The following is a 14,009-nucleotide window of genomic DNA, read 5'->3' as shown; positions in this document are numbered from 1 at the left end:
GATGTATTAACAATATTAATTCTTCTAGTCAGTAAATATAAAATATGTTTCCTTTTGTGTCTTTCAAAAATTTCTTTCATGTTTGTCTTGAATGTTTTCATACATAGATATTTCAACACTTTGCTTAAACTTATTTCTAAGTATTTTATTTTTTTGATGCAGTTGTAAATGGGATTGTTTCTATTTCTATAATTTGTTGTTGGTGTATGGATAGGTAACTGAGTTTTATATATTCAAATACAGTGTACAAAATGCATGCTATTTTTTATAGAATAGACAACTTTTCCCCCAATAAGACATACAGAATGCCCGGGAAGTATATGACAAGATGCTCAACATCACTATCAGGGAAGTGCAAATCAAAAGTACAACAAATATCACCTCGTTCCTGTTGAAATGGCTTTTACCAAAAAGTAAGAAATAAATGTTGTTGAGGATGTGTAGAAAATGGAGGTATTAATGGATTATTGGTAGGCATGTATATTGGTGCAACTCCCATGGAATACCTTCTGGAAGTTTCTCATGAAATTTAAGAAAGAACTGTTATGTGACCATTAATTCCCACTTCTGGATATATATTCACTTGTGAATATGTGTTCAAAGGAAATGAAATAATTATCTCAAAGGAAATCTGTACTCTCATGTTCATTGCATCAATATTCACAGTAGCCTAGAAACAGCCTATTATAGGAACAACCTAAGTATCTGTCAGCAGGTGAAGAGATTAAAACAATATGATATGACATATACATGTGAATTTTATTTAGCCATTACAAACAGAAAGAAATTCTTCCATTTGTGGCAGCATGGATGAAACTAGAGGGCCTTATGCTAAGTGAAATAAGTTAAAGAAAGATACTGTATGATCTCAATTGTAAGGAATCTAAAAAAAAATGTGGTACTCAGAAACAGATAGGAAAGTGATTGCCAAGGCCTGGAGGATGGGGAAAATAGGGAGAGGTTTATAAAAGGTTATACATTATAACATATGAAAATGTTAAGGTCTAAGGATCTAATGTGCAGCATGATGACTATAACTGATAAAATTGTGTTGTATAATTGATGCTAAGAGAGTGGCACTTACCTGTGTTCTCTTCAAAAAATAAAAGGTAAACATGTCAGATGATAGCTATGTTACTTAACTTAATGACAAGTGACAAGTGAAGTTGCCCAGTCGTGTCCAACTCTTTGCGACCCCATGGACTGTAGCCCACCACGCTTCTCCATCCATGGGATTTTCCAGGCAAGAGTATTGGAATGGGTTGTCATTTCCTTCTCCAACTTAAGTTAATAGAAAGGGAAAATCTTTTCTAATACATACGTAAATGAGGGTCAGCACTATGGCAGAGGGGTAGGTGGAAATGGCAAGTATACTGGAGTGGGTTGCCATTTCCTCCTCCAGAGGAGCTTCCCGACTCAGGGATTGAACCATCTCCTGTGTCTCCTGCATTGCAGGCAGAGTCTTTACCTGCTGAGCCATCAGGGAAGTCCTAACAAAACTACCATATGACCTAGAAGTTCTACTATTGGGCATCAGATCAGATCAGATCAGATCAGTCGCTCAGTCGTGTCTGACTTTTTGCAACCCCATGAATCACAGCACACGAGGCCTCCCTGTCCATCACCAACTCCCGGAGTTCACTCAGACTCACGTCCATCGAGTCAGTGATGCCATCCAGCCATCTCATCCTCTGTCATCCCCTTCTCCTCCTGCCCCCAATCCCTCCCATCATCAGAGTCTTTTCCAATGAGTCAACTCTTTGCATGAGGTGGCCAAAGTACTAGAGTTTCAGCTTTAGCATCATTCCTTCCAAAGAAATCCCAGGGCTGATCTCCTTCAGAATGAACTGGTTGGATCTCCTTGCAGTCCAAGGGACTCTCAAGAGTCTTCTCCAACACCACAGTTCAAAAGCATCAATTCTTCGGTGCTCAGTCTTCTTCACAGTCCACCTCTCACATCTATACATGACGACAGGAAAAACCATAGCCTTGACTAGACGAACCTTTGTTGGCAAAGTAATGTCTCTGCTTTTGAATATGCTATCTAGGTTGGTCATAACTTTCCTTCCAAGGAGTAAGCGTCTTTTAATTTCATGGCTGCAGTCACCATCTGCAGTGATTTTGGAGCCCCCAAAAATAAAGTCTGACACTGTTTCCACTGTTTCCCCATCTATTTCCCATGAAGTAATGGGACTGGATGCCATGATCTTCATTTTCTGAATGTTGAGCTTTAAGCCAACTTTTTCACTCTCCTCTTTCACTTTCATCAAGAGGCTTTTTAGTTCCTCTTCACTTTCTGCCATAAGGGTGGTGTCATCTGCATATCTGAGGTTATTGATATTTCTCCCGGCAATCTTGATTCCAGCTTGTGTTTCTTCCAGTCCAGCGTTTCTCATGATGTACTCTGCATATAAGTTAAATAAACAGGGTGACGACATACAGCCTTGATGTACTCCTTTTCCTATTTGGAACCAGTCTGTTGTTCCATGTCCAGTTCTAACTGTTGCTTCCTAACCTGCATACAGATTTCTCAAGAGGCAGATCAGATGGTCTGGTATTCCCATCTCTTTCAGAATTTTCCACAGTTTACTGTGATCCACATAGTCAAAGGCTTTGGCATAGTCAATAAAGCAGAAATAGATGTTTTTCTGGAACTCTCTTTTTTGATGATCCAGCAGATGTTGGCAATTTGATCTCTGGTTCCTCTGCCTTTTCTAAAACCAGCTTGAACATCTAGAAGTTCAGTATTCACATATTGCTGAAGCCGTATACCCTGAGAAAACCATAATTCAAAAAGACTCGTGTACCCCAAAGATCATTGCAACAGTGTTTACAATAGTCAGGACATGGAAGCAATCTAGATGTGCATTGAGAGAGGAATGGATAAAGAAGTTGTACATCTATACAAGGGAATTCTAATTAACGTTAAAAGGAGTGAATTTGGGTCACTTGAGCTGAGGTGGATGAACCTACAGCCTGTTATACAGAGTGAAGTAAGTCAGAAAGAGAAAACCAAATATTGTATATTAATGCGTGCATATGGAATCTAGAAAAATGGCACTGGTTAACCTATTTTCAGGGCAGGAAGAGAGACACAGACAGAGAACATGTTTGTGGACACAACAGGGGAAGGAGGGGGCAAGTTGAATTGAGAGAGTAGCGTTGACACGTAGTACATTACCATATGTAAAATGTTAATAGATGCCAGTGGGAAGTGGCTGTGACACAGGAAGCTTACCCAGAGCTCGTGACAACCTGGAGAAGTGGGATGGGGTGCAGGTGGGAGGACTCAAGAGGGAGGGGATACATGTATACTTATGGCTGATTCACATCGTTGTACAGCAGAAACCAACACATTGCAAAGAAATTATACTCCAATTAAAAGTAAATTAAAATAATATATACATATATAAAATTATCATGTTATATACTTTAAATATCTTACAGTTTTATTTGCCAATTATGTCTCAAAAAATACTCTGCTTGCTAGTCACTATTCATGACATTTGATTTATATATGTTGGTGTCTACATAGGAAAAAGAAAAACTTTGCAGTATTTACTGAGAAAGGCAAAATGGAGACGTTTTTTGATTGCTTAAATACCACTTGAGCAAAAAGATTAATAATTAAGTAGTTATCAGTGGAAGAATAGCCCCTCAGCCTCTGGCCTCACTTTTATTAAGTGAGGACCCTGCTTCTCCTTTTTCTAGTGCTTTGGTGGGTTCCTTATCTTTGAGGGCAAATTTAACAAGTCAGCTTCCATACAAATGTTATAACTGGGTGCTTAGTCCCCAGAGGTGACAAAGTCCCTTATCACTTGAACCTGCTTGTGTGAAATAAAGCCTCCCCCATATCATTTGTGTTTTGAAGGAGATCCAAGAGGCTGAGGGTAGCACTGAGGGGGAGGTTCTGTTTCCCAAGCTGGATCCTCTTGTCAGGACTAGATCGGTGGTGTATGAAATTTTTCAGCAGTGGCTGTCTTATGCTTGCATACATATGCCCATCACACACACACACACACACACACACACACACACACACACACACACACACACACACACTCCCCACATAATAAAAGACTGGCGTGCAAAGGAAACTCAGGTTCCCATTTTCCAGTGACTGAAGATAAAAAATTTAGACTGATCTTGTTGCCCTAATTCTCTTCTTTTCAGAGTAAAATGTGAATGAAAAAAGTGAAAATCCCACACAAAACCTTTAAATCAGAAGAGAATTTTAACTTTCCTCCTTCATTTTCTTAAAATAAAAATATTCAACAAATATAAATACATAGACATCAATATGTTCATACAGATATACATAAAGGGTAGCTGAAGAATCTTCTAACAAGGATGTCATTAACGTTGGTGTGGAAGGTCTGTGACAGTGTTATGATGACCAGTCACTGAGAGGTTTGACATTTTTCATGGGGCTGAAGTGTATTTTTCCTTCTGGATACTTAAGATCATAAAGCCTTTGTGGGGCTACATGAAAAAACCAAGAAACTTGCTCTTGTTTAAATATCACCACCTCTGATTTTTGAATCTCTGTGGTTGTCTTATAAACAGAAATCTCATCTGAAATGGCTGCTGTTAAAATGTCCATGTGTTGTATACTGCATGTTTTATTTGAAAAGATATTTTTATTATTTGTTACCGTAATAGCTGGAATTTTCAACTACTTTCCCATTCTGTAGGAAGTTTTACATTTTAAAATGTGGGTGTTTGTATTAAAGTTATAGGGACTTTGCATAAGAGTTTTTAAAAATTAATGCTTTGATCAAATTTTGTAACTGGAAAATAGGATTGGGGTGACCTGATTTCTCTCATTTCTTTTGCTTGGTTACAGAGTGTGAACCACATCAGACAGTGACCATTCTGCTCCTTATACAATTCCTGGGAAGTCAGTCCACAGTCTCCTTTAATGATTCATCCACCCCAGGACTCAACAACCCAGATTGTTGAAATTTCTTATTGTATATATCTTGAAGCTTGAAAACATTCCATGTTTTTTTCTTTTTTTTCCATTTTATGTGGAATTTGAAACCTCTTTAGTCTAATAATTCCTAATACACTTTAATGTGATTATTAAATGATATTAAACATAATTTTTTAAAGGTAAGCCATCTTAAGCATTTAGCATTTCTCGTGTCTTCCTTTCCACTCTCTCTTTTGTATATTTCGGCATATGAATAAATAATCATGATTGAAATTGTTTCAAAGCTTCTTAATTTACAAAGCAATTTTTATATCCATGCTGGTCTTAGTCTCATTGTGATAAACAAGGAGACAAGGGTTTCATGCACTTAAGGAAGAAAGAAACCTGGGAAGGAAGGAAGTTAAGGTGATGTGTAATGAAGGGTTGAATAGAGCAGGAAATGGATGTAAGAACATGAAATAATGGGATGCTTACATATTTCAGTGGCCAAACTATGTAAGATAGATGGGTCTGCCAAGAACAGTTGCCCTTTTGTGATTCACTAATTTTTGTAGCAAAATCAAAGCCTCATATTTTTTGCAGACTCTTGCCTGATTGAATCCCATCCTGACAAAGTTGGCACACAGATGCTCCACACACACGTGTGTACACAGACCTTGACAAGTGAAATGAGCCGATTTGCATTGTGGCTACCGATCGCTCTTTGGTCTGCCCCTCTTTCCCTCCAATTTTCTGTACTCTTCCTGCATGTTCTACCGGGTAAGATGTGGGAAATGGATAGCTCAAACACACACATTAAAAGTTGTAGGGATAAAGTTGACTCCATTACAAATTACAGTTACACTGCTGGTTTAGCAGTAAAGAACCCACCTGCCAACGCAGGGGACCCGGGTTCGATTTCCTGAGTGGTGAAGATCCCCTGGACAAGGAAATGGCAACCCATTCCGTATTCATGCCAGGGAAATCCCATGGACAGAGGAGCCTGGTTGGTTATGGTCTATGGGGTTGCAAAAGAATCAGACAAAAATTAGTGACTAAATAACAAAATCAGGGAAGTCTTTTCCCCATCATTCCCTCTTTCTGGCCACTGCTGAATATGATTTAAAAACTGGAGATTTGGAGTTGTAATTGAAAATCAGAAATATATATTACTTTTCCAATTGAAGGACAAATCCGTTAACTCAGTCCATGAATGTTTAAAATCTCAGAACTTCATTAAGTTGTGATGACTACACTGAGACAGTCAAGGTTGAGAAATAGAAGCTCAACCTTTTCTCCCCAGCAAGACAGCTGCCAGATGACGCTGTGCTCTGAGTTTGCTCTCTTGGCTTCTGTTCTGCTTGTCTCCTGCATGTAGGGCAAGAAAACTTAAAAAGCCATTAGGGTTTGAGAGGGTCAGATACCCAATGGCAAAAATTTTCCCCAATCCCACAAAGAAAACAACCTTTTTTTTTTTTTTGAAATTGGAAACTTTAAGGAAAGATTTATAGACCTTCAAGTTTATAAAACCATCTGGTCCTTTGTAGTTTGCAGGCTGGTTGCTTTGAGAGTTCAAAGTTTGGGCTGACCACACCACTATTGTTACCACTCCCTCCTTGAATAGTTCAATTTAGTTTCTACATTGATACCTAAGAAGCTGGTCTTTTAAACTTAGTGGACAACTTGTAAAAATCAGTAGGATTTAGGAGAATGTACCTGTTGCTTTTTAAGGGCATTTTTACTGTTTGTCCCTTGCTGCATTAAAGGAGTCCAGTTGGTGAACTCTGAGTTTCCACTTAGCTTAGCTTCCTTGTGGGAGCACTGCGTAATTTGGGTTTTGTTTTGGCAGTTGATGACCTTTGACCCCTCTCAGTAAAGTGTTTAGGCTGAGGAGGACTGAAAAGAGCTTTCAGATGGGATATTTCCAACCTCTTCCAAGCTAGAGAAGTCTTCCCCTCAGCATAGCAAACCCTTATATAGAAATGGTTTCCAGCCTCTATAGAGTGTTCTGGTGGAGCAACTCAGATCAAAGGCTTGATATTTGAAAAATGCACGTTCACATTGCAGAGCAAAAAAAAAAAATGTTATGCAAGTCAAAATATCACTTCAAAGTGACTCAAGTATGTTCTCAATTTCAAAAGAAAACGGAGAAAATGAGAACAGGGTGTATAAATATTCTCTGCCTAATTCTATTTGTAACTGAGCTGAAGTCTCAACTATCCCTTTACTGCTAGTGATGGGTCCCCAAGGACTCTGGGTGTAGGGCAATCTGCTTATTAATGGCCTGTACCTGTGATAATCTTGTACACTTAGAATACAAGAGTGACAAACTTTGATCCACCTCACACTTTTGGAATGCAAATTAGTCACACTTTATTAAAGAAATAGCATTTTAGGGAAGAATATAAAATGAGAAACAGAGATAATGTGGATTAGCCCTTTAAATACCTTTAGTCCCAGAAAATTAGTTGTATTCATAGGATTTTTTTTCTTTTGTTGTTATAGCATTTGTTGAGTACCCATTTTATGGGTGTTTGTCATTCTTCTAGGTACAATATAATTGTATCTTTAGATTACACAACAGTTTAAGGATAGGACTGCTTTTTTTTTTCTTTTCATGTTCAACATGCTTTATGATAACATTAGAAAAAGTCTGTGTGTGTCTATGCATGCAAATGATTTAGCGATTATATTGGTACTTACTTGACATACGTTTCTTACATACACTATCTAATTTGCTAGAAACTAAATATTAACCATATTGTGATGAAAATTAACTCTCCTGAAAACTCTTTCTTTCCCCATATTCTTTCCTGAAATCATGATGGTGAGCTATAATATTGTGGAAGTCTATGTTCAGAATGTAAAGCTCAAAACATGAGACTCAGAGATTGAATGTTGAGGTCTGATCTGTTCCTTAACTTTGCCTTAAGCCGTTAGATGCTAGGTCAGCAGTTAGGCAAGGCAATAGTTTTCCTTCCACAACTGTAGCTCTTATTTTGCTTCTCAACCTCTGATAAATCTACTTGTTTGCATCCTCTTTCCAACACAGTCCTAACATGTCAAAGTTCATATGTAGACTGAGATGAAACTGAATTGTGGATCTTAAATGATACTGCACAGTCATTTGTTTGGAAAATGGGGAGACTCCAGATTGAGCAGATTCGATACACAGATATTTGTCTAAACTGGTTCCGGATCTGACTCATCTGTGACTGAATCTTGGTTACCAGACCTGCATTTCATTTCTACTTAAACTCCAAAAGTGCCTCGGAGATTTTAATCAGGTTATTTTGAATTTGCTTTTAGTTAATCCCCTTAGACACAGGTAATAGACTAAGGGGAACCTCCCAACACTTTGCAGAATGAAATTGCATCCCCTAAAATGCTTACTTCTTGTATTGCTCAGTGACTGATTGGTGCAAGAAAGCAGCTGACTTCGGCTGTTTTCTTTCCTACTGTTTTGTAGTCAGTGGAAAAGCAAAGGGCTCTGTAAGCATAGTTGAGTGAATACACAGCTAGAGGCTCAAGATTTTAGAGTCACCTTTTGCTTACTGACTTCTCCCTTCCTGTCCTCATATCACATCTGTCACCAGTTTTCTGAGACAGTTTCTCCAGAGAGTGGGCGTTTCCACCTGCCTCTGATGTGAAATGCACTGAAAATAGTTTTGAGCTTTGACAGACATATCAACTTCAGTTTTTCTAACTAGCAGCACTGAATAAATTCTGACCTGGAGATTACTAACCTCATGTTTGCCAACTGGGGTTGATCCATGGTTGCCATCACCATGTAGAAAAGTACATTTGAATATATCACATAATGTGAGTTTCAACTGCAAACTTTTGTGAATCTTCAGAATCCATCTGTTGTCATGACTGAGAAATTTAGAAAATATCTGAAACTGTATATATGCAATTTTATGTACTGTTTTACATATAGATATAATTTATAAATATAAACTTAAACATGTATGGATGTGAGAGTTGGACTATAAAGAAAGCTGATTGCTGAAGAATTGATGCTTTTGAACTGTGGTGTTGAGAGTCCCTTGGACTGCAAGGAGACCCAACCAGTCCATCCTAAAGGAGATCAGTCCTGAGTGTTCATTGGAAGGACTGATGTTGAAGCTGAAACTCCAATACTTTGGCCACCTGACGCGAAGAGCTGACTCATTTGAAAAGACCCTGATGCTGGGAAAGATTGAGGGCAGGAGGAGAAGGGGATGATGACACAGGATGAGATGGTTGGATGGCATCACTGACTCAATGGACATGAGTTTGGATAAACTCGGGAGTTGTTGATGGACAGGGAGGCCTGGCATGCTGCAGTCCATGGGGTTGCAAAGAGTCAGACCCGACTGAGCAACTAAACTGAACTGATGCTTATATATATATATATAAATTCCAAAGGTTATTTGTATTAAATACTTTTTACCTTTATCAAGAAAGGGCAGAACAAATTCAGTCTTTTATGTTATTGTATTTGGTCTTTCCTCTTAACCTTCTGAATCAAGTTCTAGTTTTCAGTCTAAATTGAGTGGAATCCACACCAAGTTTGTTTTCTCCCCAAGCTTATTAAATACTTCATCATGGGGTCATTTTCATGTATTTTCTGACCTCTAAATTTCACCAGAGCAAACCCACAGTTTGCCTCAAAACCATCATGAGAGTCTGCCAGCCTAGGCCTCTTGATCATTTGTTTGAGATTTTTATACTAACCATGCATTTCTGGGTAAGTAGGCACACATATCCATGCTTTTCTGCAATATTATGGCAAAAGCCTTGGTCTGTGGTTTTCACAGGGAGTGGGGAAGCTATATTTTTAGTATTAGAGTGACCCCTGGGGCCTGGGTAAAATGCAGATTGCAGAAAAGAAGACATGACCATTCCAAGAACTTTGGCCTTTGACCCAGAAATATATCCTAATGGGTCTCTGGCTGAATTTCCACAGTGATTCTTAGCACAATGAAACTGACAACCATGAGTTTTTCTGAAATGTTTATACTGTAGTTTCTTAGCCACATGTGAACACCATTGAAGAATTTATAAATAATCTTTGGATTCTCAAAGTTCACAAACATTTGTCTGACCTTGAAAAAGGCCACAGGCAAAGTATATGGAATTCGGAATCCGGAATAACTGAATTAAATGAGATAATGTATGTGATAATTCTCTGTGACTTGTAACTACCAGACTGATGTTGATCATTGGTATGTACAGTTTGATTATTTTCTTTAGGTTCCATGGAATAAGATTTAGGTTAGGTCAGATTACTTGGTTGCTGTATGTGTCATAGTGAAACATAAATTGAAAATAAATTAGGTTCAGATAACTGATTCCGGTCTTGTGTTGGTATACCAGTTGTCTGTTGGTTCTACACTCCTTCTACCCCTATTTCTTGGCAATGTTTCTTTCCTCTGCTTTCTGTCTGTCTTTTTCTCTTAGAAATCATCTATTCCCCACCTGAGTCTATGTTTTGGGGGTGGGACTGACCCTATTTCCTCACTCCAGGGATGGCCAGCTGTCTTGATCTGAGCACTCAGGATTCACCTAATTTGTTCATGGTGGGCTTGTGAGTAGTGCTAACTTGATTATACTTGCCTCTGGGACTTTGCTAGAACTTTTGGGATGAGTAAGATACAGCTTCTAGTAGTTGCATTTTCTGTTCTGTGGGGACAGCCTTTATTATCAGAAATGTGATAATAAAGGCTAATTCCTGATAATAAAGGTTGGACTCTGCCTCCTCCCATTCTCCAAGTCAGTCCCACTGAACTTCCCTGCTCTGTGGTCCAAAGAACGTCTTTATCCTTTTGTCTGTTTAATTTGCTTCAAGCTTCTGTTCCTGACAGTGGAATGTTCTGGTTTCTTCCCACCGTCATTCACTGGCTGGCTAGTGGTTGTGTTACCTTGAACTTGACAGCCATATTTTCTCAGGTTCAGTGTTTTCATGTGTAAAATTTAATTGTAGCATTTAGAAATCAAACAAATTAAACAGTATACTGAAATGACAATATTTCGGGAGTGTTATCAAGTTATGGAATTTGGGTGCTATTAAATGAGTTATTATCAGCCTAGATCCAAAGAAACAGGAGAAGGGGGCATCTCTGGAACTTAGAGTCTTGCAGAGGAGGACACCTTGAAGAAACTGTGATTGTATCTGGGAAAATTTAAGAGGAGGGAGCCAGGGGAATAAGTTCACGAATCTCAATCTGTTTCCTTCCATCCATCTCCTGCCAGGGCTTCCCATTTGTTGACCCCAACAGGAAGACAGAAAGTAAGGGGCCCTGTTGATGTGGTCCCTAGGCCATCCCACAGAGGCCATAAACATGGTGGAGAAGGAAAAAGTATATCCAGAAGGGCAAAGAGAAGGTATCTGGCATGGCAGATAACCTTGGACTTGTCTTTCAGTTCTAAAATTAAATGAGAATGAATAAAAGTCTAGAAGGACGTGACATTGGGATTCGTTTGGATTAATGTACACATATGAGTGAGAAAAGAGGAGGGAAATCTTACACACACCCCCCCTTTTTTCCTGCACATTTATTATTCCAGTTCATTAAAAGCATGACTAATTAGGCCAATGATGTTTTACTGTTTCAATGACATGGCAAAACAGCTAGGTAATTTTTTAGTTAAACTAGACAATAAACAAATTCAAATTATTCTTGAAAGTTGATTTTAAAAATTAGAATAGGACTTTGTTGATTTTGAAAATAGATTTAGAAAAGTACTTTTCTTTTGTATGTAGTACAGTTGTATATCTTTAACATGTGCTTGAAAAAAAATCAGAAAAAGTAGACTCACAGATGTGGAGAACAGACTAGTGGTTAGTAGTGGGTGGGTGGGTTTAGGGATGGGGGGTTACAAACTATTGGATATAAGAAAGGCTGAAGGATGTTTTGTACAACATGGGTAATGTAGCCAATGTTTTGTAGTAAATATAAATAGAAAGCAACCTTTAAACATTGTATATATTTTTTTTAAAAAAGCAGAAGACAGACAAAAATTTATTTTTAAAAAATCACCACTAAATGGAGGCCTAGTGTTTCATCTGTTTTCTCCACTAAAGAGGTAGAATTTTGTCTAAATGCTTGAGAAAGCCTGACCATGTTAGGTTTATTGTAAGACCACAAAGTATGTATAAAACCACATATACCATTCTTTGTGTGTGATTTAAAGAATGTTCAAGGGTAAGTTTTTCTCCATACAAATTTTCCCCACTTATTTAATTCCTGAATAACATAGAGCTCCATTGTAATGGCACAAAAGAATACTTAGAGTTGTTGTTCAGTCCTAAATCGTGTCCAACTATTTGCGACTCTACAGAGTGTAGCACGCAGACTTCCCTCTCTTTCAGAATATTCAGAGAGAGTAATTCTGTATAAAGATATGGAGGTCTTACAATTTAGAAAAAAGCCCGTTCAACTCCCATTCTTTTGTTAGAACTGCATCCTTGTAGATACGAAGTCTAAATGTATGCGTGTTAACCTATAATACAGAAACACCACCCTCCTCCTTGGTGATAGTGATGGTCGGTGTCTATAGCTAGGGAAGTAAAACAGGCTTCTTCTGTTGTGGGATGGTTCTCCTGTGCCCTGCCCACCAGAGAGGTCTCTGTGTGGCCATCTCCATCTATGTGTACCTTATGTGTGGGTAAACCGCAGTTCTATAGCACCCCGCCAAGAACTTTGTCTTGGCTACTGGAGGTGCAAATGCAGAGTCTCAAGATTTTATTCCATCCCAAAAGATTTCATCAGAAAAGTATAACCCATAGGAGTAAAAACAGACTCCCTGGGAAGGAACACAAACTGTGATCAATATCATGCTCTTGATCATCTTCATAAATTTAAGAGAAAAATCTCACCAAACTGATTGATATATATTCTCAAATAACATTTTTTATTGGCTGCCAGCATGTAAAGGTGGAGCATTCATAATCTGGAGGTCACAGTGTAGACACTTTCCACACACAGCCTCCTGCCACATTCCTTTCCATTTGCATTGGTGAACTGCAGCTTTTGCACCCAATGGTAGACTGCAAAATAAGGGATTTGACCCAGAAAAAAATTCAGCCTCACATCACTTGTAAGAAGTGTGAATTGTTATTTCACACTAAAGGTAGCCGTTTTCATTTTTTTGAGTTTCTTGTATGCACTAGGCGGTATAAGAGATGCTTAATGTAGTCTACATTGTCACATTTATATTTTTATTCACACGAGCACACATGGCAGGGATGACTCTCTAGTTATTTTATAGCCAGAGAACTTCTTTCTCTCTTGCTTTCCTTATTCCTCATACATATTAGACTTTGTTGTAAGTTCTAAGCATTCTTTTTCTTAAATCTTTTAAAGATTTCTTCCTGTTCTTTCCAGACCTTCTACCACAAACTGCTCCATCAATCTCCTGAGTGATCCTCAGTCCCCAAATTAATATCCCTGGAATCCCCTTCTGCTCCCTCTAATACTGGCTCCGTTCTTCAGTGGGGCTTTGTTTTAAAAATACAAGTATAATCGTGTCTCTACTCCCTAAACCCTTGGATGGCTACCCTTTTCCCTAGAGAGAGCCTCCTTTTCTTCCTGCTGTTCCTGGGTCTCTCCTAGATCTGGCCCTTGCCTGGGCTTCAGCTCCACTCCTGCCCTGTCCTCTCCTCTCTCCAGTCCAGCTACACCAGACCTGACCAGTTCCCTGAACATACCATGGTCCTGCACTATCTTCCTTGCCTTGTTTTGCTCTGCCGAGAACATTTTTTCCTATAGTTTGTTCAGCTTCCTCCCATGTATCATTTAGACTTTTAGCTTCTGCATCAGTTCCTTGGACAGTGACTCCTAACCCTTTAGACTAGGAGCCGAGTTTCCTTGCTCTCTGCTCCCACAGTGTGAATCCTTCCTGTTGCCCCATCTCTTCATGTTTGCGATTACTTGTTCAAATACCTGTCTTTTCCGCTAGAATATAATCTTAATGAAATCAGTGACTTCACCTGCCCCATTTATCAAAGTATTTTCTTTCAGTAATGTAGAATCTGGTGCTGGGGAGGCATTCAGTAAACAGTTGTCAAATACATTAAGATTTTTAAGAAAACATAAAACTGGAGAGG

General features: G+C 38.6%; 1 long non-coding RNA gene across 1 annotated transcript in view; it reads left to right on the top strand.

Moving 5' to 3' along the window:
• The window catches only part of LOC104975693 (uncharacterized), a 44,270-nt gene extending 39,156 nt beyond the window's left edge, over positions 1-5,114 (top strand). Inside the window, exon 4 of the long non-coding RNA XR_814922.4 lies at positions 4,847-5,114. This is a non-coding gene — a long non-coding RNA (uncharacterized lncRNA). The remainder of the gene's footprint in view (positions 1-4,846) is intronic.
• The last annotated feature ends 8,895 nt before the right edge of the window (positions 5,115-14,009 follow it).

This window comes from Bos taurus, chromosome 23 (assembly GCF_002263795.3).
Source record: "Bos taurus isolate L1 Dominette 01449 registration number 42190680 breed Hereford chromosome 23, ARS-UCD2.0, whole genome shotgun sequence".
Lineage (NCBI taxonomy): Eukaryota > Metazoa > Chordata > Mammalia > Artiodactyla > Bovidae > Bos > Bos taurus.
This window is presented reverse-complemented; position numbering and strand designations above follow the sequence as displayed.